The 21,716-nt window shown below is 40.7% G+C and overlaps 1 protein-coding gene across 4 annotated transcripts in view; it reads right to left on the bottom strand.

Moving 5' to 3' along the window:
* Positions 1 to 21,716, bottom strand: part of SGK3 (serum/glucocorticoid regulated kinase family member 3) — a 55,384-nt gene that overhangs the window by 27,003 nt on the left and 6,665 nt on the right. Inside the window, exon 1 of one of the 4 annotated variants that reach the window (XM_077186168.1) lies at positions 6,023 to 6,380. The exons of 1 other annotated variant lie outside the window; for it this stretch is intronic. The gene's annotated coding sequence lies outside the window, so the exon portion shown is untranslated. Of the gene's footprint in view, positions 1 to 5,518; positions 5,666 to 5,866; positions 5,988 to 6,022; positions 6,381 to 21,716 lie in introns of those variants that run through there. 2 more of the 4 variants (XM_077186182.1, XM_077186174.1) reach the window with 2 other exon arrangements.

Raw genomic sequence — 21,716 nt, 5'->3', positions numbered from 1 at the left:
AAAACAGGGAAGTATAAAAGTAAACTCTATATTTCATATCATAAATTTCCAAAAAGCATAAACTAATCCCATGCAATTCTGCTATTAGAGAGACACCCATATTTATGTTGGCACAAAGGCCAAAGCTCCTGGAATCCAGTGAAAAGATTTATTCTCGATACTCAACTAGTCTCAGTCAGTCAACTCACTATTTTTCTTGCTCTCAAAAGCCAGATCATCAAACTTCATGTTGTTATTTCTTTTTTTGCCATTTAAAATTAAGTTAATTTTCAAAGATCTATCTGATGACCTGAACAAAAAGGAATGTTTACAACCACTATAATCACAGCTAAGTGACAGATCATCCCATACTGCAAGATATTCAGAAAATTATTTTTAGTAAACTGCATTTACTTTAATTTGATTGTTCCCTACTTCACCAATTAGGTAATTACAGTGTTGAGCAGGGTTAAGCTTCTCCCCACCTTTATTTGACTACAACACAGTTAATTCAACACAGTTACACAGACCATGGGTTTCAAATTGGTTTCCCTTTTCCTTTGGAAAGCTACTGTTAAAAGCTTTGTTGCAAGGCACACCTTCCACAATTTTATACCAGCATGAGATTAAGAGTGCTTTCCCATTGCCACACACTAAAACTGAGATGTAAAGGTTAACTGAGCTCTTCCCCATCATAACAGGTCCACTCAAAGAGTCAACAGGCACCACTTCCAGTAAGCGTTTCACTAAGCTTAGACTTTACTAAGCACTTGTGTCAACCTTTATCTACTTCAGGTCCAGTGTCAGGAACTGAGCATAAGCCCCTGTGTTTTATCTGTCTTACTGCTCATCACAGAAAAACAAGTAAAGCTTTAAAATGGATTAGGTGTTCCCTGATTAATATCACTCACTGTCCTTCTCCTCTTATAAACCAATGTTTGTTACAAAGGTTTCCAAGATGCCTGTACTCAATTTCACAATACAGGCTGTATTTCTCTCATCCCTTCAGTTTCTTATTTTTAGTGTCAGAGTTTTAAATGCCAGTACAGGAGCCGTATGGATTAAAAGCTGTAGTCTTGGAAGACTGAGCTTTATTTCATATCTGAAGCTGAAAGACCTCTGAAAAACAAAAGGAGGAAGTGTCAACCAGATTAATTCAGGAAGAATTTATTCATCTTACTGGGGAGATGAAAAATAAATCATCTGAGAAACCAAAACTGTAATGTTCACATTTTGTTCTTTAAGCTGCCTGGAAGATCACTGGCTGTGATTATTTTCTTTCCCTGAGGCATCTCCTCTGAGCCGTGCCTGGGTCACCAACACTAAGCTGAACTGACAAACTTGGAAGAACTGCATTTTCACTCTGCCACTAAGCTCCAGAGGATCAGAGCTTTCTTTCAATTTCTATTTGCCTTGAGCATATCAGCTCTTGAGAGCTTCTTACATCTGTAGGTCTGACTACAGAAATAGGGACAGACTTGCCTTAATCTTTACCACCCTGCAGTTAAGAACACAGCTGTAGTTTAAACAGCAGGTAAAATCACTAATGCTGTGATAACTACATGAAGTAGTAATGGAGAGAAAACAGTAGAGACATTTTAATCCACAGCTTCAAAAGTGGAAATTGCAGAATTTTAAGGGATGCCAGGTACAAGTGAGTTTAACAGACACAGTCAGCAGAGGATCTCTACCTCTGGTTGCAGCATTTCCTGGAACTAAAAACAAGCAGCCTCTCGGCTCAACTTTGATAACAGACCAAAGGGGAAGGGAACTTCAGAAAACCACCTATCAAAGTAAGTCCCCTCAAATCAAACTTGGCCACTAGTGAAAGATGTAGATAATGTAGATAACCTGCAAGACAGATTAATGCTGAGACCAGTGTTGTCCAGAAAAAGCTGAAACTTAAACAGGCTTACGGAGGCCTGGAACAGGAGAAAGCACAGAAAAAGTTAAGAGTAGATCAGAAGTCACCAGTCCTCCTGGCACAGTTTCAAGCCTATCAACAGCTACACTGTCCATTCTCTCCATGGATTTATACAAGCCAGCAGTATTTTCACTGTTTCCTGCAGGAAGCCACAACAACATCAATTTTCAGGCTGACCCTTGCCTGCAGTAAAGAAAGAGCATGGCAATAGCAGAACCCTGACACCACGAGAGCATACACAAATCTACAACACCCACAAATGAATGTCTAAAGTATAAAATATTCAGCACAGCTTCCTCATAGCTGCATGCAACAGGCAAATACAACATAGTTTAGCAGTGCGTGGCATCCTCCTTTTACTCTCTTCTGCATAAGCAAACTGTATTAGAAAAGGTTTCTGAAGTTTAATCAGACTGTTTTATTCTGGACTGAAACATTTTCTCTTCTTTTTAAAATGGTAATGGCCTAACGATGGTAGCACTATAATCAAAAGATCCTTTTCCTGGGTGCTTATGCTTCAACCTCTGCCTAGAATATCCAAGGCTAGATCAGGTAATTGTGTACTCATCTGGTGCCTCTCCAGCTGCTGCCACATTGCCTTAAATACCTCTAAGGCCAGGGCAAATTACACTCACTCTTTGAGTAAGACAAGGGAAGCAGGGACAAGAACAGACAAAACCCCCAAGAGACTCTCCCTGCAAGCATGTTTGGAGGCATCACCAGGATCCATATCCACTGGAACAGCATGTAGGCACTTCCTATACACTAATCATCTGCCCTGAAGGACTTAGTTTGGGACTGAACCATCATTAAGCCAGCTGCTGAAAATCTCACCTGTGATTCCAATTACAGAAGGAGTCTGCATATAAAAAAACTGAAAGCAAGGCACAGGAGGCACTCCTATTATTCACTATTAACACTACCCTATTTCTTCTAACGTTAGAAAAAGTATCACCTTTGGCATGCTTTTCATCACTTCCTCAGTCTTCTCCACAAATGCACTGATAATGGCTCAACATATCACTGGGCCTTACACAATCTTGTAGAAAACCCAGAAAGTCAACTTTTTCTCAACTTCTCTATGGAGAAATAGTGTCCCATTCTTGTTACCAGAGAGCAGCTGACACACAGGAAATGGGAGACAAGATATTCAGAATCCAGTGCAACAGAAATACAGGATGGGGCACTGCATGTGAAGTCAAGTGGTTCATAAAAAGTCAAAGGCAAAACACAGATTGCTAATCTCTAAAGAGAAAGGGATGGCCAGAAGCTGTTCAATAACAAGGTTCTGGAGAAAACAGGTTTCATTCACAAAAATACATCCTTTTAAATATCACATTACATACAATTTTTAATACAGTAACACTAGACACCGTGGTAGACCTCTAGCAAGACTTCACCTGAATTAAAAAACAGAGCACTAACCAAAATACTCTAGTCAATCCCTGGCTTAACTCCACAATCCTTTCTAGAGTATAATTTGAGAGAGTTGAGAACTGAGCCACTACTATAAAGGAAAAAGCTCCCTGTTTACACATCCACCCACTACCTAGCAGTTTTAAAAATTTCTAGTAGCACCACTCCTCTGCAGCAACATGGGCAAAGTCCAATTCAACTGAATCTTTCTAGTTACAGGAAAGGACTGCAAGTAAAGTGAAAATGCAGCCAAAGGAATGAAATAAGTAATTACCCTCTTTCTGTCTCTATCAAATTTACTTTGAAGAAGTCAGGCAAACATTACCTTCCCATGACTGTACTGCACCCAAGAACATCCCTTCTGCCCCACCTCCCAAAAGAAGCTCCCGTAAATTACTCTTAACTGGTCTATAACAAGATTCATGGCTTGGATTAGACCTATTTGCATTCATATTTATTACATGATGGAACACAGGTTCTCTGCTGTGGTAAGCAAACCCTGAGTAATAAAACAGGTCTTAAGAACAAATACTGCCCGTAAGAGGCAGTTGTCTTTTAATCCTGAACACATCTCCTTAGTAATTCCATTCTCCAGTAATTCCATTTAGCCTGTGTCCATAGTACCCACAAGGATCACTGTGTCTCAGATGGTACAACTTACACAAACAACAGAATATATATTAAGAAAATCCACACTTGCTACCTACACATTTCTTGGTGTGCTTTCTCAGTCTGCCTATACACCAGGTCCAATTAAATTTTAAATGTAGATGCCTAAGGATAGCACAGCTCAGGAGTTGCAGCAACAGCACCATAAACTACTTTGAAGAGCTCTTACAGACAGCTGACAGCAGCCACCTGCAACATAGTCGGCTCTACATAAGAGGGCAGTCAGACTTCAGTAAACACCAGGCAAACAATCCAGCCTCATTGTACCCCTCTGGATGAAAATGAAATGAGAGAACACCACACTTCAATTCCAGATATACTGGACATGTTCTTACATGACCTTCAACAGAAGTCACCAATGGCTCTCCCTCAGTTTCACTACATAAATACAGAATTCCAATCTGTTTAAGAGGGATGTTAGTGCTAACACATGGAACATGGAGAGAGTTCCAGGGTTTTATGTACTGTAATCAGCAAAAGGTAAAATCCATATAACAGAATATAGCTGGATAATAACATAATGGATATGTAAATCCAAGTTACAGGCCACAATCCAGAAATCACTTTTGAAGTCTGGGCTTTACAGAACTGATGGCTGCCTAGAACTATGAATCTGTTGGATAATGAAAAGGCAACAAATTAAACACTGGAATATAAAAAGCAAGCAGGAGAAAGACCTTTTAGCAATATATAAACTGCCCATCCAGCTCACCACCAGTTGATTCATTGTGTTACATCAGTGCAACCACAACAAGTATTCTACATCCATGCTTCAGGGACAGTCTACAGACTCCCACAGGTGAGAGCATACACTGAACTCTCACATATTTCTGCGCTGCACCGAGAAAGAGAAGGTTCAGTTCATAAGGATTCACAGATTAGTGGCTTATGTACAGAAAACAGAATTTAGTGCAATAGCATCAGATGTGGTGAGGCTGTAATTTACATCACAGGTGGGAATTCGAGGCTGGAAAGCAATTTTAACACATTATGTTGTTATTATTATTATGTTACATTATCATGTAATCACTAGTGCATACTTCTTCAGCTTTGCCAAGGTTTTTAAAACAACCAGTACTTCTCACTGACATGGGCAAGTCAATTGTGCTGCATTTCTGATCTAAACAAGAATCTCAAAGTATCCTTTAAGAAATAGGTCAGTTTTCTAGCTTTATGTTACAAGAAATACCATGCATGGAGATTACCTTAACAACACTGAACTTTTCCAACATGCTTTCCAAAAGCTAGTAACAATTTTTCCTGAAATCTAAAGTATCATAAAGCCTTCAGGAAAATACTCCTCCATATGCAGCTTCTGTTTTTACCATTAGTTCATATTACAGTCATTGAAGAGACTGATGTGCAGGTGAAGAAAAAAAAAGGTCAGAACTATATTTAGACACTGAGACTGAAACAACACTAATGTTAGAAGACTCCAAAATAGAGTAAGATCAAGCCTTAAAAATACAGTCTCATTCTGTGTGTGTCTATAAAACCACTTGGAATGTCTGAAAAAAGTTATAAACAAACCTTAGCTACAAGGACACTGCAGCAAGTGATATTCACAGAATCCTTCAGTGCAAGAAGAACCGTAAGGGCATTCAGGTGACACTGCTGTGCTGTGATGAAATGCACTACCCACATGACAACGTATCCTAAGTTTAATGGGGAACAAGAAAGGCGCATTCCATTCTGCAAAACTACTGCACGTTCAGAAACAGCAGTAACACCTTTATGAGCTGCTAGAGGAGGAAAACACACATAAACACACAAAAAAAAAAAAAAAAAGAAAGGACGAGCTGTCAAAAGAGCTTTAGCCATAATACTGTACAACAGCCTTTTAATTAACCTCCACAAAATTGAATTCCTCAAGGGTACCTGAATTTCGACAAAGCAGCGTTGCCTAAGACGCTTCAGTGCTTCTCTTCCGAAACAGCAGCACGTCCTGGCTGCGAACCACTCGGAGAAGAAGGAGAACGACGGCGCCGAGGCCGCCCCGGTTCCCCTCCCTGGGTACCACGGACCCGCACCTACCTCCTCCTCCTCCTCTACCTCCTCCTGATGCTGCTGCTCTTCCTCCCCCTCCTCCTCCTCCTCCTCCTCACGGGCGCAGCCACCGGCTTCGCCGCACCGCGAGGACCTCGGGAAGGAAATCCAGCGTCTCTCGCCTTCACCCCAGCAACTATTTCTGGGCTCCTCGACTTCTAGGAAGTTCAGGCGTTGTTCCTCCGGCTCCCGGCCCAGCGCCCGCCGCCGCTGCCCCGCGCAGCCATCGCCCGCCCCCGCAGGGTAACGCGCTCGGGGCTCGGCGGCGGCGAAAGGGAAAGGGAAAGGCGGCTCCGCCTGGGCGCCGAGGCTGCGGCCGCCCTCCCTCTCTCTCTCTCTCTCTCCCTCCCTCTCTCCTTGCCTGCCTCCCGCCCCTCCCCGCCCGCGGCGCCAGGCTGCCCGCCCGCCCGCGCAGCGCTCCGCGGAGCGCGGAGCCCGGCCTGCCCCGGGCTGTGGGACGGGGCCGGGAGGCGAGATCCTCTCCCCCTCCCGCCCTATATCCATATAGCCACACTAAAATAAAACACTTTTAAAACCATATTTTGTTTTAGGGGCAAGCTTTCACTTCCCCTAATCCCAAGGCTTCAGTCCCCTCTCCCCTCCCCAGCCCCTAGGGGGATATTCCTGCTTCTGCTGGGCGGCTCCTCACAGAAACTCTGGAAAAACAGCAACGCTCGGGTAAAAATAACTTTAAAACACCCCTGCGCACACGAGGGGTGTCAGTTTAACTCTTCAGCGTGCCCAGGGGTGCCCACAATCCACCGGTAAGGCCGTCATTATAAGCCAACCAGCCGCTGTAATGACAGCTCTCCTGCTGTATGGGCAAGAGCCCACAGAAATGAGACAGGTTTGAAATGACACAGGGGAAATGAGATAGGTTTGTATGATATCTAGCACTGTTTAGGGAACTATTTCTGCAACCTCTGAAATTTCAGGGGTAAGTTTCAACACCCCCACTAAAATTCAACCAGATGTCTTAAAATGATCTGTAACTTGCTAAGTTCTTCTGAGCAAATTGAGACCATAAAACAGTTATAAAAATATAAATTATAGGGGGGGAAAAAAAGCTCCTCTAATGACAGTATCACTCCTCACTTTATTTTGTTAACGAGATCTAAAAGTGTGAGACAAACAGGAGTTAGCATGGATTCTGTTTAACAGAAAAGACCACCACACCCATTAACGTAAAGCCTCATGTTTACTGAGGATCTGCTATGCTTTCAAACATTCAGAGAAGGCTTAAGAGGCAGGGAATATCTAATGCAAACGGTAACACTCAGCATGAGTTAACAGCCTATGCCATTTTAGCTTCCTCCCTATAAATACCTGAAATGTTTCTTGGGATTTCAAAGGCTATGTAGAGAATGAACACAAGTGTGAAAATACTGCAGCCCACTCCACTGTATTACCACTGTAACACAAGTGTGTCCCCAGAACCCCACAAGCTGTCATGAGGAACTGTTCCATTGATTATGGAGAAGCCCCATGTTCTACAGGCCTGCCTTCACAAGACTTGTATTTGGGCCTGACAGGACATGACGGTGCTCATTTCAACAGTCACAGGTATTGGCAAGTATCTGGCAAGCAGCAATTCAGGAGATCCTGTTTCTGAACAGTGCTGCTGCTGAAGTATTCCTGCATAATACTACACTCGTGTCAGGCACTGACAGTGATCCAAGCATTCTCCAAAAACAAATCAGAGAAGCAGTCTGGCAGTTTTTAAAATACGTCAGTGTTTGGATTAGTGTGTTGTAGCTGTGTCCACACAAGCTACAACTCAACTGGATCACAAGCTTCCATTTCAGTAGAGTCCACACAGGAAGAAATGAGGAATTTTACCATCCTAACCTGCCCTTTCCTGATTTTGGAGTTTTGTGGTTTTGGATAGGTACTGCTAGATATTGAGACTTGGCATTGTAGCAACAGCCTTCTCTGCTCCTTCGGATCTATCTGCCAAGGTATTTGCCTTTGCATTCACGGAGAGGATTTAAAGAGGCTTTGTTAGGACTTCTCATGGTGAGCCCCAGACCAGAATGCTTCTGAACTCCAGTCAGCTAGAATAACTCATTGGCAAATAATTTAGTCAGGTAATCTGTATTCAAGAGCTATTTTACTTTGCAGTTGTTGAGCAGTGTTCTGCTTCTGTCTGCTTGATAGTTTTCAGTTAATCATTCACTTGTCAGCAGATCAGTTAAATGGAGCTATTGGGCTGATTTACAGTACAGCCTCAACCCAGGAAAGGTGAGAAGATGACCCTGGCTTGGAGATAATTTAACTCTGTCTCACAGTCTAAGCCCTAAACTTTTGACTAAAGAGCAGCTTTTTGTCCTTCCTCACACTGAACATCCCTCTGAAGACTGGGCTGTCGAGCAGTTAATTTTATGCAGTTCCTCTCCCTATTCTGGAGTAGGTAATTAGAGATTAGCAACACTGTACATATTCTTAAATTGTAATTTGCCTGAACGAATTCCACAGTACATTCATCTGTCTAGTGCATCATGCTATGCAAAACACTGTTAAGGTCCTAAAATTTAAATAAATTGTAATTTATAGATTTGCTTGATGAGCTTTTAAAGGCTAATATTCTAATGTCAAGGTGGATACCTGGTGGTTAACTGCATAGCACACAGAGAAATGCATGGAACTCAGCTTGCCTTTTAGTGAAGTTAAAGGTCAGCATTCACTCTGACATTTTTGTCCCCAGGAACTCCCCTGCATTCCCCATTTATGTTTTCTGGGCAGTAATACACACAAAGAACCTAATTTCCACCGCTTTGCAGTACTTTGCTTCTAAGGAATGTTACAAATCCATGTAGTGTGCTGCCATCCCAACTATTTTAAGCCTTTGCTCAAGGAATATCAGTGATTGGGTGGTGGGGGTGGAAAATATGAGAGAAGAGAAATGAAGGACCCATCTCAACCCACAGCAAATGTGAGAGGTCACAGGAATGCAGAGTACCTTTAACATGTTACCCCAAGCCCAGGAAGAGCAGGAAGCAACAATATGAACTATTAAATTCTGGTTTTACTGCAAATGTCCTTAAATTAGTATGAAAACCTTGTCCCTGACCAAAGATCAAGTCTCATTTTATAACATCAAGAGACCTATATAGAAGAAACCAGAGCATAAAAAAACATTTAAGACAAAGACAAGCAGGAATACAGATGACTTGTTTAAATGCAGCCAGGAGTTTTGCTAGTGAATACTGTTCCATTTGAATATACCATGTGAAACTTTTGTATGCATTCAAATATTCACACAAAAAACACAGCCTAAATCTGACAAGCGTAGTCCAAGAATTTTAGTTACTTCTAAAACACAGCAGGTCATTGAGCAACAAAATCATTACTTCACTATCAGCTTCAAGCATTAACACTACAGCTCTCCATTTCAGTTCTTGTAGCTTCAAAGGAATATCTTAGCCTATCTCGGTTAACACCAAGCTTTGTATCCTCACACAAAGGAAAACACAACCTCCTTGCCCCAGAACGGACTGTTAATAGTCAAGAGATTTGGACACGAAGATGAGATGGTGTCTGGAATTAAAGCTTCTTCTGTGGCAGTACCTTGCCAACTGTTAACTCCAGTTAAACCAAATGTGTCTGTTCAAAACCCTCCAAACATGATACGGTAATAGATATGAAGCAATCTTTTAAATAATTATTGTTAGCCTTTAGCCCATCAAGCCCTGGACTTAGGCTTCATTCAGGAAACAACTCATGGCCACTGCAGTTAACATCACATGTGCCAATTTAATCAAAGAGCCCAAGTTCCAGCAGGCTGTACCCACCTGCACAGCACTGAGCAGTCTGAGGACATTGCCCTTCAGAAAGGCCTCGGGCTGCAATGGATGGGCCTCACAAAGACACAGGCAAATGCTGTCTATCACCAGGGATTCTGGCTGCCACAAAGACCCTATAAATGTATGAAGACAAATATGCACCTGCCCTGTTCTATGGGTTACTCTCACACTGCTTTCCAGCCTCTTGTCTGGCAGCTAATTAGGCCATGCTCATACCCCACTGCCTGATTAGGAACAGAAGAGGTTTGGGCACGGTCCAGTGGGGACCCGGCGTTCAGCCCTGCAAAGCGTGGCACCTGAGAGCTGTGTACTGGAGAAAACAGCATCCTGAGAGACTCTCTGGGCTCATGAGATTACCAGGAAACACAGGCTACATGGACAACATCAGGCAAAAGAAGCCACTGGGTGGGAAAGTGAACCAGCTGAAAGCCTGAGAGTTAAAACTGTGGAAGAAACGCCAGCTGGCAAGATTTAAAGCTCACAATGCAGGTGCAAGCAACAGTATCACCAGGTAACTGTTCTTTACCAAAGCTGGTTTTGTAACACTTAATGAATGTATGCATATTAATAGATTTCATTTAACTCATTTTCATAGTTGCATGGATGTGCTTATTAGAGGAGTCTGAGTAATGGCTCAGTTTTACATGAGCTGCACAGAGGAAATGGTATTTTCCCTACTTTCTTTTTGTACGCTAGATCAGCTACAGAATGTCTTCAAATGACAGTCTTTCAATTTGAAGGAATGAAATGAATACTTAAAAGACTGATTCATTGCAAACATATACTTCAACCCCTTCTCCCAAGCAAACTAACCAACCCACCAGAAACCACCCCAAGCCTCCTAAACACGGCTGAGAGATTTAGTATTATCTTTTGACAAAGCATAAGAATTTGGCAAGTAAAAGGAGGTTTCATTCATAGTGACATAGTGAACTGCCAGTTTTCCAGCACTCCAGACACAAAGATGATGATCCATGAGTATTACAAGAAGAATGTCCTGGAGCACAGAGGTTAATGAACATCCAAACCACGATCTGCAACAACACCACATGGACTCTCCCTCAGCATAGCAAACACCACAAATCAAAATGATGGAAAACTATAGACAAACCGTAATAAACTGCATCATTTCGTGAACATCACAGAGTGTGTATAACATGAACCAGAAAAATGACAGCAGCACCACATCAAAGAAATTCTTCACAGAAGCTCAGAAGAAAACTGGCTTAAATCAACTGAAGCATACTAAAGGAACACTAGTACACAAGCAAGCATTCTGCCAATAGCATAAATGAATGATGGAATTTCAAAGTAAAAATGCAAAATTGGGCAGTGAAATACCATATCTGCAATTTCAATACATATATCTCTGTTTTCCTGATTTCATCCTCAAGTACTTTCCTCATGCACACACCAAAATGTATTATTGCTACTGTATATGGAGTACTTTTTCTCAGGTCATTTTCACTTTTTTCAATGATTAGTTTCTAAAAATTGCTTAGCATGTAAGGCATTTAAAGTGAACGGTGAATTCCGTACACATGAACTGTCTGACCGAAACCCTGCTGTTTACATCCTGTTCACTTATCACTCCAAGAGCTGGCAGGGTTCCACCAGGAGATATCACCCAACCATAGCTGTGTCCTTAGGAGAAGCAGAATTATCAGAAGGCACATGGTCCCTGTATCTCCTTTTGCCCTGCAGCTGCCCTCACTCACTGCAAGCGTGCCCAGGTGAAACCTCCACGAACCAGTTCAGCTCCCAGAAGAAGAACAGTGTGAATGCTGAGTTCCTGATAGCCTAGTTTACCTTAGTTATCAATTATCTCAGAGACCCACAGTGTGGATGCTGCCTCAAGCCACCTTCACTTGCTCACATGGAAGCACAAAAGATTTACATGGGTTCCAAGAATATGAGGAAAAAGAGAAGCACATTGGACCTGGCTTCCCACCAAGGGTGAATACACACATAACAAAAGGGAATATATAGATAACAAAAGGACAAAGATACCCAGCTGCTTTATATGCATATAGCAACACATGTGCTTGACATGTCACATATCCAGCTTATTGGTACATGCTGACATGTTCTGGGACTAGTTTCAGCAGACATGCATTAAAAACAGTAATAAATTACTGCACTGGTAAACACTGTGAAGCTGAAGTTATCAAATACAGCCCATAAAGTATAAATTGTCAAAAGCCCCTCCCAACTAACAGCACTGTATGACCTGCATTTTGCTCTCAACAAAGACTCTTTGGAATTCCATTTATAAATACAGTTCTATAAAATAGGTCAAGTCTCTGAGTTTCCAGGAGATCTGAGTGGTTTGTGCAGGAAGGTATAGCAAAGCTATGTATAAAAGAAAAAAAATCTCTCTAAGTGGTAATTCTGTATGGATGTTTCTTATTTCAGCCTCCTGAATCCCAGCTACAGCACGTTCTCCTAGAATTGCAAATACAGGCTGGGGTGAACAAACATGCTTTGGTAAACAAGTTCTCTGGCACACAATGTTATGTAGGTGGGGTCTACCCAGAATGTCAAGAGCTCTTCCTCAAATTGTAGAGATGAGCAAGAACACAAGGACCCCGTTTGCATTTTCAAGCTATTTACTGGTATTCTAGTCAAAAGAAACTGAACAAGGGCTTTGGTTTGGGGTGTGTATGTCCCCTCACAAAAGGCTCACAGGCTTTTTCCAAAAAGGAAAACATTTTAAAGGCAGCCTAGGATCTACAGAATCGGCCAGATTTGTTTTTGCTATTCTATTAATATTTCCAACAAACTGTTTATAGCAAAAGACACATCAATTCTACTAAAGCACTGTTATGCACCAACTCAGAGTAGAAAAAAGGTAGCAACAATGAAAAAAAACCAACCTACTAAAGCAGGAAGATGTATCTTAAAATCCAAAAAGGACACAGATTTAAGACAAATCTGTTTCAAGAGTTTATTATTTGCTGACCTTACTTTGCTTACTTGTTTATCTAGTCATTTCCCAGGTTTTCCAGATTTCTAATGCTATTCCTGACCCACGGAGTAGATGTACATTCATCTCCCAGCCAGAGAGTCTGATTTTTGTACTCCAAGAACATTTCATTTTCACATATTCTGTCATGGGAACTATGGGTCATTGTTTGAAGGTACATGTGAGTCTGAACTTTTAAATGAGTTTCAGAAAGGATTTATATAAAGACACATCAGCAATATTTTACTTAAATATGCATATGGTCCTCTTATACCAGGTAAAACCAATACAACAAGAAGTAGGTACAGATGATCATCTTCTGGACTCCAGTAAATTAATTTTTTCTTTAACTTACCTTTCTTTTTATAACATGGCAATCTAGCAGAAGCCAGGTAATGGAATATTGTAAATCTAAGTATGGAGCATAAGCAACAAGTAAATAAATCCATCTAATCTCAATACTAATTCAAGACACTGTTCCATTTTGCAGCTTTAAAAAGGAACATTGGCAGTATTTAATATTTGAGGTCAACAATTTTTTGATGTTAGGTGTTGTGGTGTTGCAAGGTAGGGACCACATGGAATGAGGCAAGATATTGTAGATTACAGCATGGAGCTTGACTACTAGGTAGGAGAAATTACCACAAAATTGTATCTATTGACATTTAGCTTTCATGTACATACAGCCATTTTAAAAGGGACAGTAAGAACCAGATTATTTTAAAAACATGGTATTTTCTTGAAGTCATTGTTCAAATTACTCAAATGTTTCACATGAAAATGTCCCTGCACACAATCCAAGCCACTCTTGGATGTATCAAGAGCAAGTCTTATTCCAACTACAGTTTTCTCCAACAATGCTGTACAAATTAAAGTAGCTTTTGTAGATGACAGCACAATTCTAAGTTTGCACAAGAACAGAAAAGAGCAGAATGTCAGAGTTTTCTAATTACATGGCAATCTTTGTGTCAACCTGGTTCATAAAATGTTTTTATAAATCTTTGAACTGAAGAAAAATTATTTTTCTAGAAAGAAGATAAAAGATTTTGTAAAGTCATGAGAACTCAAGACATACATCTCCTGCACTGTAGCTCTTGATAAATACATTGTTTTTGCATTGGTATTAAAATATGGGCTATGTATGGAATCTGTATAGCATTCAAGAAGCTACCAACAATCAATCTCTGTTTGGATGCAATTGCAGTGCCAGTGAGGATCTCATAACTGGAATATGCACCATGCTAGTGGATGCTAACAGGAGCAGTGTTGGAGGAGGGTACTAATATCTCTCACTCTTAGATGGTCTGAAGCACATCCCATGCAAGCACTCAAAAATCTCTCCATGTCACAGCAGCTCTGTTTTCCCTCAGGTCTGGGATGAGTCAGTAGCAGTTTGCTACACCAAATTGCTTCCGATTCAAATGTACCTTGCATTTATTTAAAAAGTGTTGCGGTAACAGCCCTTCAAAATACCCACTTGAGAAATAATGTTTCATTGTTCACCTTTATGTAACTGTGGTTCTCCCAGGCCTACGCTGCTCTTTTTTTTGATTTGTTTGTCACCAACTCATGCCTTCCCGAAAGCAGCTGTTGCCACACCAGAACCTCAGGGAACCTCGGAACCTGCGGTCGCCTCCCCTGGGGAGCCGGGAATGTCCAGCCAAGGGGTCCTCACCACACACCTCTGTTAAAATAAAGTCGGGATAATTGTGGACATCTTCATCCTTCACACATCTACCTCCCCTGATTGATGTAGAAGAGAGTCCAAAGTCAGAAAATACAACCATTGTTTATTTCTCACTCTTACAGGAATGATGACTAATTTTGAGAAGAGAAATGCAGAAGTAATCAGGATTTTTTTAAAGTCACAGTAAGGAGGTTGGCTGTTTCTACTGCTGACTCCTATTTCCAGCTTTCCTATACACATAATTGCTAAACAAAGTTTTTCATATACACTTTATTGCATACATTGTAAACTGTCCTGGTTTCAGCTGGGAGAGAGTTCATTTTCTTTCTATTAGTTGGTACAGTGCTGTGTTTTGGATGCAGTATGAGAACAGTGTTGATAACACATTGATGTTTTAGTTGTTGCTAAGCAGTGTTTACCCTAAGTCAAGGGCTTTTCAGGTTCCCATCCTCTGCCACTGAGCAGGTGCACAAGAATCTGGGAGGGATCACAGCTGGGACAGCTGACCTGAACTGGCCAAAGGGATATTCCATACCTTAGAACATCACACTCAGCATATAAACCAGGGGAGTTGGCCAGGAGCCACCAATCCCTGATCAGGGATGGGCTGGGCATCAGGGCGTGGTGAGCAATTGTATTGTCCGTCACTTCTTTCTCTTGGGTTTTATTCCGCTATTGCCATTTTCTCCATTATTATTATTATTATTATTATTATTATTATTATTAATTTGTTTGTTTATTTATTTATTTAAATTCTTAAACTTTTCTCACCTCAACCTGTGGGCTGTACCTTTTTCCAATTCTCCCCTGCATCCCACCAGGACGGTGGAGTGAGCGAGGGGCTGGTTGCCTCCTGGGGTTGAACCATAACATGAACCTGCATAGTTAAACTTGTACCACGTTTTCAAATCTGTTTTATTGGAAGGATGTCCCAAGTCACACAAGTCACAGCAATTTACTGGATAAACAAGAGGCAGTAGAACTTCTATCAACTAACAAAAGGACCAGTGGTTGAGTGACACAAAAAGTGAACAAATAAAACATCAAACACCAAAGAAAAATACATTTTAGACATTTCACATAAAAGAAAATTTGAAAGCATTAATATGCCTACCATGGTGGACAGATAGAGCCAAACTATACTTGTATGGCCATTAGAATTGTGGAAGTATGAAAACAAGATGTTGGGATTACTTGTTTAATTTACATGGGATTATATTCAGTTATGTTTTACTGTGTGTCCAGAAAAGTTGAGAGGGAAGACCATGACTTCCTGTAGTGTCTGGAAGGAGAGAGGAAAACATGCAGAACTCACACTCCTTTACTTTATAACTAAAATAATAATTATTATTTTGAGATTTTCTTTGAAAATAAAGAAACCACCTACCAAAAAACTCCAAACTTATATGGTGGGGGAGGGCAGCGGGGACAAATTTACTAAAAAAGTAAGTAAATCAGATACTAACAAAAGATTATTCCATAGAATAATTGTTAGTATCTTCTGAACACATAATTTGTCTTACATTTTAACCAGATCCTTTTCTTTTCCAAGGGTGGCAGCACATGTCACAGCTTAATTCAGAGGAAGTTCCAAACTGACGGGCTTCCCACAGCAGGGTGGGTGCCTTTGCCACTCACCCTGGATGTGAAACAAGTCAATGGCAATCCTTTAGCATCACTGCTGTCACCAAGGGTGAACACCCAAAGGTTCATTTGTCTCCTGGGAGTTGAATGCAGCACAGCATTCCCCATTCAAAACAGCAAGGGGAGGCATTTTGGTTCATTGCTGAGGTCACCCACGGCAAGCAGCCGCTCGTCCTGATGGAATGGTTCAGTTTAAATGTTCTACTGTCATTGCTGTAATGAGCCATGGAGAGAAATCCATGGTTGGAAGAGTCTGGATCCACCATCTGACCTTTGTACAGTGTCAACAACTTGTGAAACAAAATCTGGACCATCCCACGAATGGGCTGACGTTACAGACCAGAAATGGAGACTAGATGATCTTTGAGGTCCCTTCCAATCCAAACCATTCTGTCATTCTGTAAATCTGAAAGGATACACTCTCCTTAGGCTTTAAATTGAGGTTTCCCACTATGGTAGATCCATTGTCACAGCACAATGGCAGACAACAAGTACAATGACAGCCAGCAGAATCTGAAGCCTTGCAAAAACAAGCCATTTGCACTGACAGGGCTAATCAGTTTAAACAACAACAAAGCCATTAAAAACCACCTACAGCACCAGGGTTATTTGTTTGATATCTCAAATCTACACATCAAACAGCTAGCAACTTGGAAGTAAAACCAAAGAGCCTGAACAGGGAATCTACTACCATGTGGTATCTCAGCAGTCACAAGGCATAAGGAGCAAAGGCCTGTGAATTGACAGCACTTTAGTTTAGTTTAGACTTAAAATTCTTTTATTCAAAATTAGACTTTTTTTTTTTTACATTTAAAAAAGGCAGTGGATCCTTTAGATTTGTTTCTAGACAAATGGAAAGCAACCAGTTCAGAAGAAAAGTTGACTAAATGTCATTAAATGGGAGGTGGTAGAGCCCAATAATGAAGCTAAGAGAATGTGAACACAAGAGACACCAAGGGGGGAGACAAGAAAGAAGCAGCAATTCCTCTACAAAACAATACAACATGATAATCTGTGCTTGTACCCTGTAAAAATAAACAAAAGCAGCACAAGATTTATTTGTCGAGACAGGTACAGAATGTAAAAACATTGTCAAATTGCTAGCAATAAATATAAAATCTGCAAAAGTACATAGTTATGAGAATCAACATGGTTAAGGTAGAATTATAATGCAAAAAAAAATACTAGCAACAAAAAGAGATCCTTATTATCAATATGTTTATAGCCTAAGAGCAAGAAAAACCTTCTGGCCCTACAGAGAGAAAAGCTGATGAGAGATGACACCCAGAAGACCATCATGTCTAGGACATCAGTCTACACCAAGGGGGTCAAATGCAAGCAGTGATTGGCATAAATAACAGTAATGACAGGTAAGGTTTCAGGAAGAACAGAAGAGAGACAGAGAATGTGAATGGAAGTGTGTGCACGTCTGCACAATGGAAAAAACCCCAAGTAAACAAACCAAAGCAACAAAAACCAGGTAAGAATATTAAAGACCCAGTGAGTCAGTTTAGCTTCAAATTCCTGGGGAAAACAATCCAAAAGAGATCAATTAGCAGCACCTGGAAGATAATCCTAAGTAATAGACAAAAGAGATTTGTTAAATCAGATTGCTAACTTCCTCTGACAGCCTTCCAGAGAGGTAGAAGAGAAATCACAGACGTCACACCTTCCCTTTAGAAAAGCTTTGAAACTGCCTTGAAATATTTTAACAACCAGGTTACAGAAGCAGGAAGAATAAATATTAATTCTAGATGTGAGAAGCAGAGGTTAAATATATCATCATCAGGACAGGGTAGTGATCTTGAAGAATGGAGTGAAATGTAGCAGGTTATATGCAAAATATTGCCCACAGGCAGGAAACATCTAATATGGAAATACAGGATGGGAAACAAGGCCTCAGACTACAGCAGGTCACAAAGACAAATGTCATGCTGTTCTAAGACAAATATTGCTGCGAGATATAAAATAAGAGTGGAAAGCCTGAGCATAATCTGCTGAACTCAGAAAAGTCATTCTACTTCACTCTGTTTTTGTCTGAATACCGAGGGCATGGTGGTCCTACGTGTGTGGGTCTGGGGAACAGAAATAAGAATGAAAACTGGTCTGGAAAATGTGGCTTATGGGGAAGTGGGATGAACAAGCTAGTGTAGGGTGGGGTGGGGGGAACCCACTTGAGGGGTGGCTGTTACCTTGGAAGACTGCTTCAAAGAGAAGGGAATTGTCTCTTCAGAACAAGTCCTAATGAGCTTAGAAAGAGCACAGAAAAGGTTCAGGTTAATAAGCACTGGATGAAGAGAGACAAGAACATGAAAAAAATATTGGAAAGGCAGTGAAGCAATGGAAGATATTTCACCAGGAAAGAGCTTTAAAAAGAGCTGAAGGAAACACTTCTTCATAAAATACAGATTGCATCTTTGGGGCAGGGACCACTTGAAACTGAGACCTTATGGCTGGGAGCAATGGTTGAGGAATGCCATGGTGGCAAACCAGAAGTGAGGGGAGGAAAAAGTTGTTTAGAAACACAGAGAGAAGCACTGAGGGAAGTCAGGTGACAGGAAGGGAAGCTGGGAAAAACAAAGATTAAAAACAAGACTGCCATTTGCAGGGAGAGTCATTTCAGAGGTGTGTTACACTTTTATGAGCAATGACTTACAAGGATGCAGCTGAAGTCAAGAGAAAAGACGGCCTCCAGGTGCTTGCATCTACTCTTGCTGCAGATTTTGTTTCAATGTCTACCTTAGCAAATAATGCAGTGGAAGAAAAGCATATCCAGAGATGCTGAAGATGCAGCACCACATGACCCATGTTGGCATGGCAGGCTGTGTGTTTTGTTTCAACCCAGTTTTAGCCTGGTCCTGTGCCTGGTTCAGTGCTAAGAGCAGGCTGGAAGAACATCTTCCAATCTTATTTCACCTGAAAGGAATCCAGCTCATGCTCCCCAGGATCCCCCAGCAGAGTGAAGCACCAGGGATGTACTCCAAAAGCTCGCTCCTGAACAGAACTAATAATGTGAGAGAGACTCATCTGAAGCCAAGCCAGAGGAATCCAGGGACCAATGACACCTATGTGGCAGAGACCAAAGCAGGACACACCAGCCACAGCAGAGCAGAACAACAGTGCTCTCCTCCACTGTTAAATTGATCTAAATGCTTTGCAGCAACAAGCATGACTGGAGTGACAGTGTTCACTCTCTAGACACCAGGCACTGACTGATTTGAGACAACATATTGACGATTTACTGACATCTGATGTGACATATGGACAACTTGGGTAGATCTGTAAATACACTGCCACAACTATCACAATATTTTAACTTAGCAACTGCATTTGCTTTGAAATAACATTGCTAATAATCTGTCTTATTTTTCTTTCTTTCTTTTCTTTAAATGAGGACCTATATCTAGGGGCTTTCTGACTCATAAATTAAAACAGCAAAACCAAAACAAAGGGCCAAGCACCCAAGTCATCAATCTTTTCCAGCTGCGGAGTCATAGAGCAGTAACCAAGACAAAGAATGTTCTAGCTTCTCCTTGCCACTTCCTAATATCAAGATATGTTCATTTCATAAACTTTCTTTTCCTAAAGAACTGTCAAATTGTGCACATGTCTGTGTGTGTCCCCTGTCTCTGTTTAGATTCTGAGCTTCAAGGCTGTCCTCTGTTCCTCATGCTCTGTAGCTTCTGAAATATTCAACCCCTTCAGATTCCTTCTCAAGGACTGTCTTTTTTCTTACTCTGGGCACATCACAAATCCAACATGGTTCCCTGAATAATTATCCAGGATTTGATTGGGTGGTTGATGATGAAATTGCTTTCAGGTCATTTCAAGTGACGCTCCTATGTAAAACAGTAAACTGATTTGTGCATGCATTGACAAGTCTGCAGTTTAATTTTTGAGTAAAACCCTGTAAGGGTTATGAGATTCCTCCTTCTACCTCTATTTCCATTCTTTATAAATAAACCCACATTTTATGTGTAAAACCCCACAAACAATCTCAGCTAATATCAACAAATACAATTAAAGCATTTGCAGAGAAATTCAAGATACCTTTTAATACATGAGAGAAGCTACAGAAATCTGGTTTTATTCCCAGATAATTAAACAAGGGGATAAATGGCTGAGGGCATAAAACATAAGAATATCTTAACTGAGGATCTGAGCCAGCTTGTGTTGCAGACAGGCATTATTTACACATTCTGGTGAAGTACTCCACAGATTTAACATTTTAAGGCAGTTCATGAATTTCTAATGTCAATTCACATAAAATGTGCTTAAACACCCAGATGCTATGACCAAAACTAAATGAGTAATAAATCTGAAGTTCATCTGAACTGGCGAGGTTAAGTCAAGTTTCTAGTTTAAATTTATATTGCCTTGGATGTGTAAATTAACATCCAAGCAGCAAAATTTACTTTTAATTGGCTTGGACCATAGATGAACTCTTTCCTTTTTAGTCTGCCTTCTGATTTTAATTGGGTAGAAAGCTACTGTAAATATTTTCTTCTTTCTCACCCCTTCTTCCCAAGGTTTTTCATAAACAAGTGAGGTATTGTTTAACTGCTGTGCTCTAGACCCCACACACCCCAAAGCAAAACAGAGAAAAAGTATGTGTTCAGATTGCTACAGGGCAGGATTTTATACATTTTTTGGTCACACAACAGCAAACAACTTGCCTTCCTCCAAACAAATTGATCAATGCAACTTATAGTGTCTTTTTAGCTTTGCTTCTCATCATCTGTAAGGAGAGAAGAGTAGGCTTGGAAACTTGGGCAAAGGAACCTAAACAGATTTGCTCAGCAGTCTCCAAGTCTCTGGTCAACAGCTCTGTGCTGTTCAAAGCCCAAGTACAAGTGCATCACTGTTCTCTCATTTAAATGTAGAATAATTCTAGGATTCATGGCAATGCCAGCTTAAACTTAGCTCTAAAGAAACCCTTTGTTTTCAAATAAATCAGTGCCTGGTTTTAGATAATTCTATAAAGAATCCTATTCATCCACCACATAACCTATTAGTTAACATGAAAAGAGCACCAAAGAGGCAGCCAACCTCCAAAAAATTCTGAAGAAAAGTGAAGTTAAATCAACCTATGTGGCATATGCCTTTGGAGTTACATATAATGTGTGTGGACACACACACAAGATGTAAAACCTCATTGCAAACAGCACTGTTCATTCTTGATACAAACACTTTACACCAAGACAGCTGAAAATTTTGTAGCATACATTCTCTCACCAGAGCACAGTAATTGTCTGGTTTTTGTCACTGCTCAAAGTGTCACATTATTTTCAAGGGACACAACTAAAGGACAGTTTTGGGGTTCCCTGACAGAGAAACTCTATCTGTTTATTATCAGGGCTCTGAAAACAGAAGGATTGCAGGAAAGAATTGTTAGTCCCAAAAACTCCCAAACCAAGAGATATTCTCTTACCAAAGGCTGATTTGGGAAGATGAAATTTAGAAATTAAAATATTAAAATGCTGCTTTTTCACTAGTCTGAAAAATCCATGACCCCTTTTAAAGAGCAATCGATGAAAGTTAATTATTTACAAGATATTTACCATGAGTACTGGGAGATTAAAT

This window comes from Agelaius phoeniceus, chromosome 1 (genome assembly GCF_051311805.1).
Source record: "Agelaius phoeniceus isolate bAgePho1 chromosome 1, bAgePho1.hap1, whole genome shotgun sequence".
In the NCBI taxonomy this organism is placed as follows: Eukaryota; Metazoa; Chordata; class Aves; order Passeriformes; family Icteridae; genus Agelaius; species Agelaius phoeniceus.
Note: the sequence above shows the minus strand (reverse complement) of the source record. Positions and strands in the feature narration are given on the sequence as shown.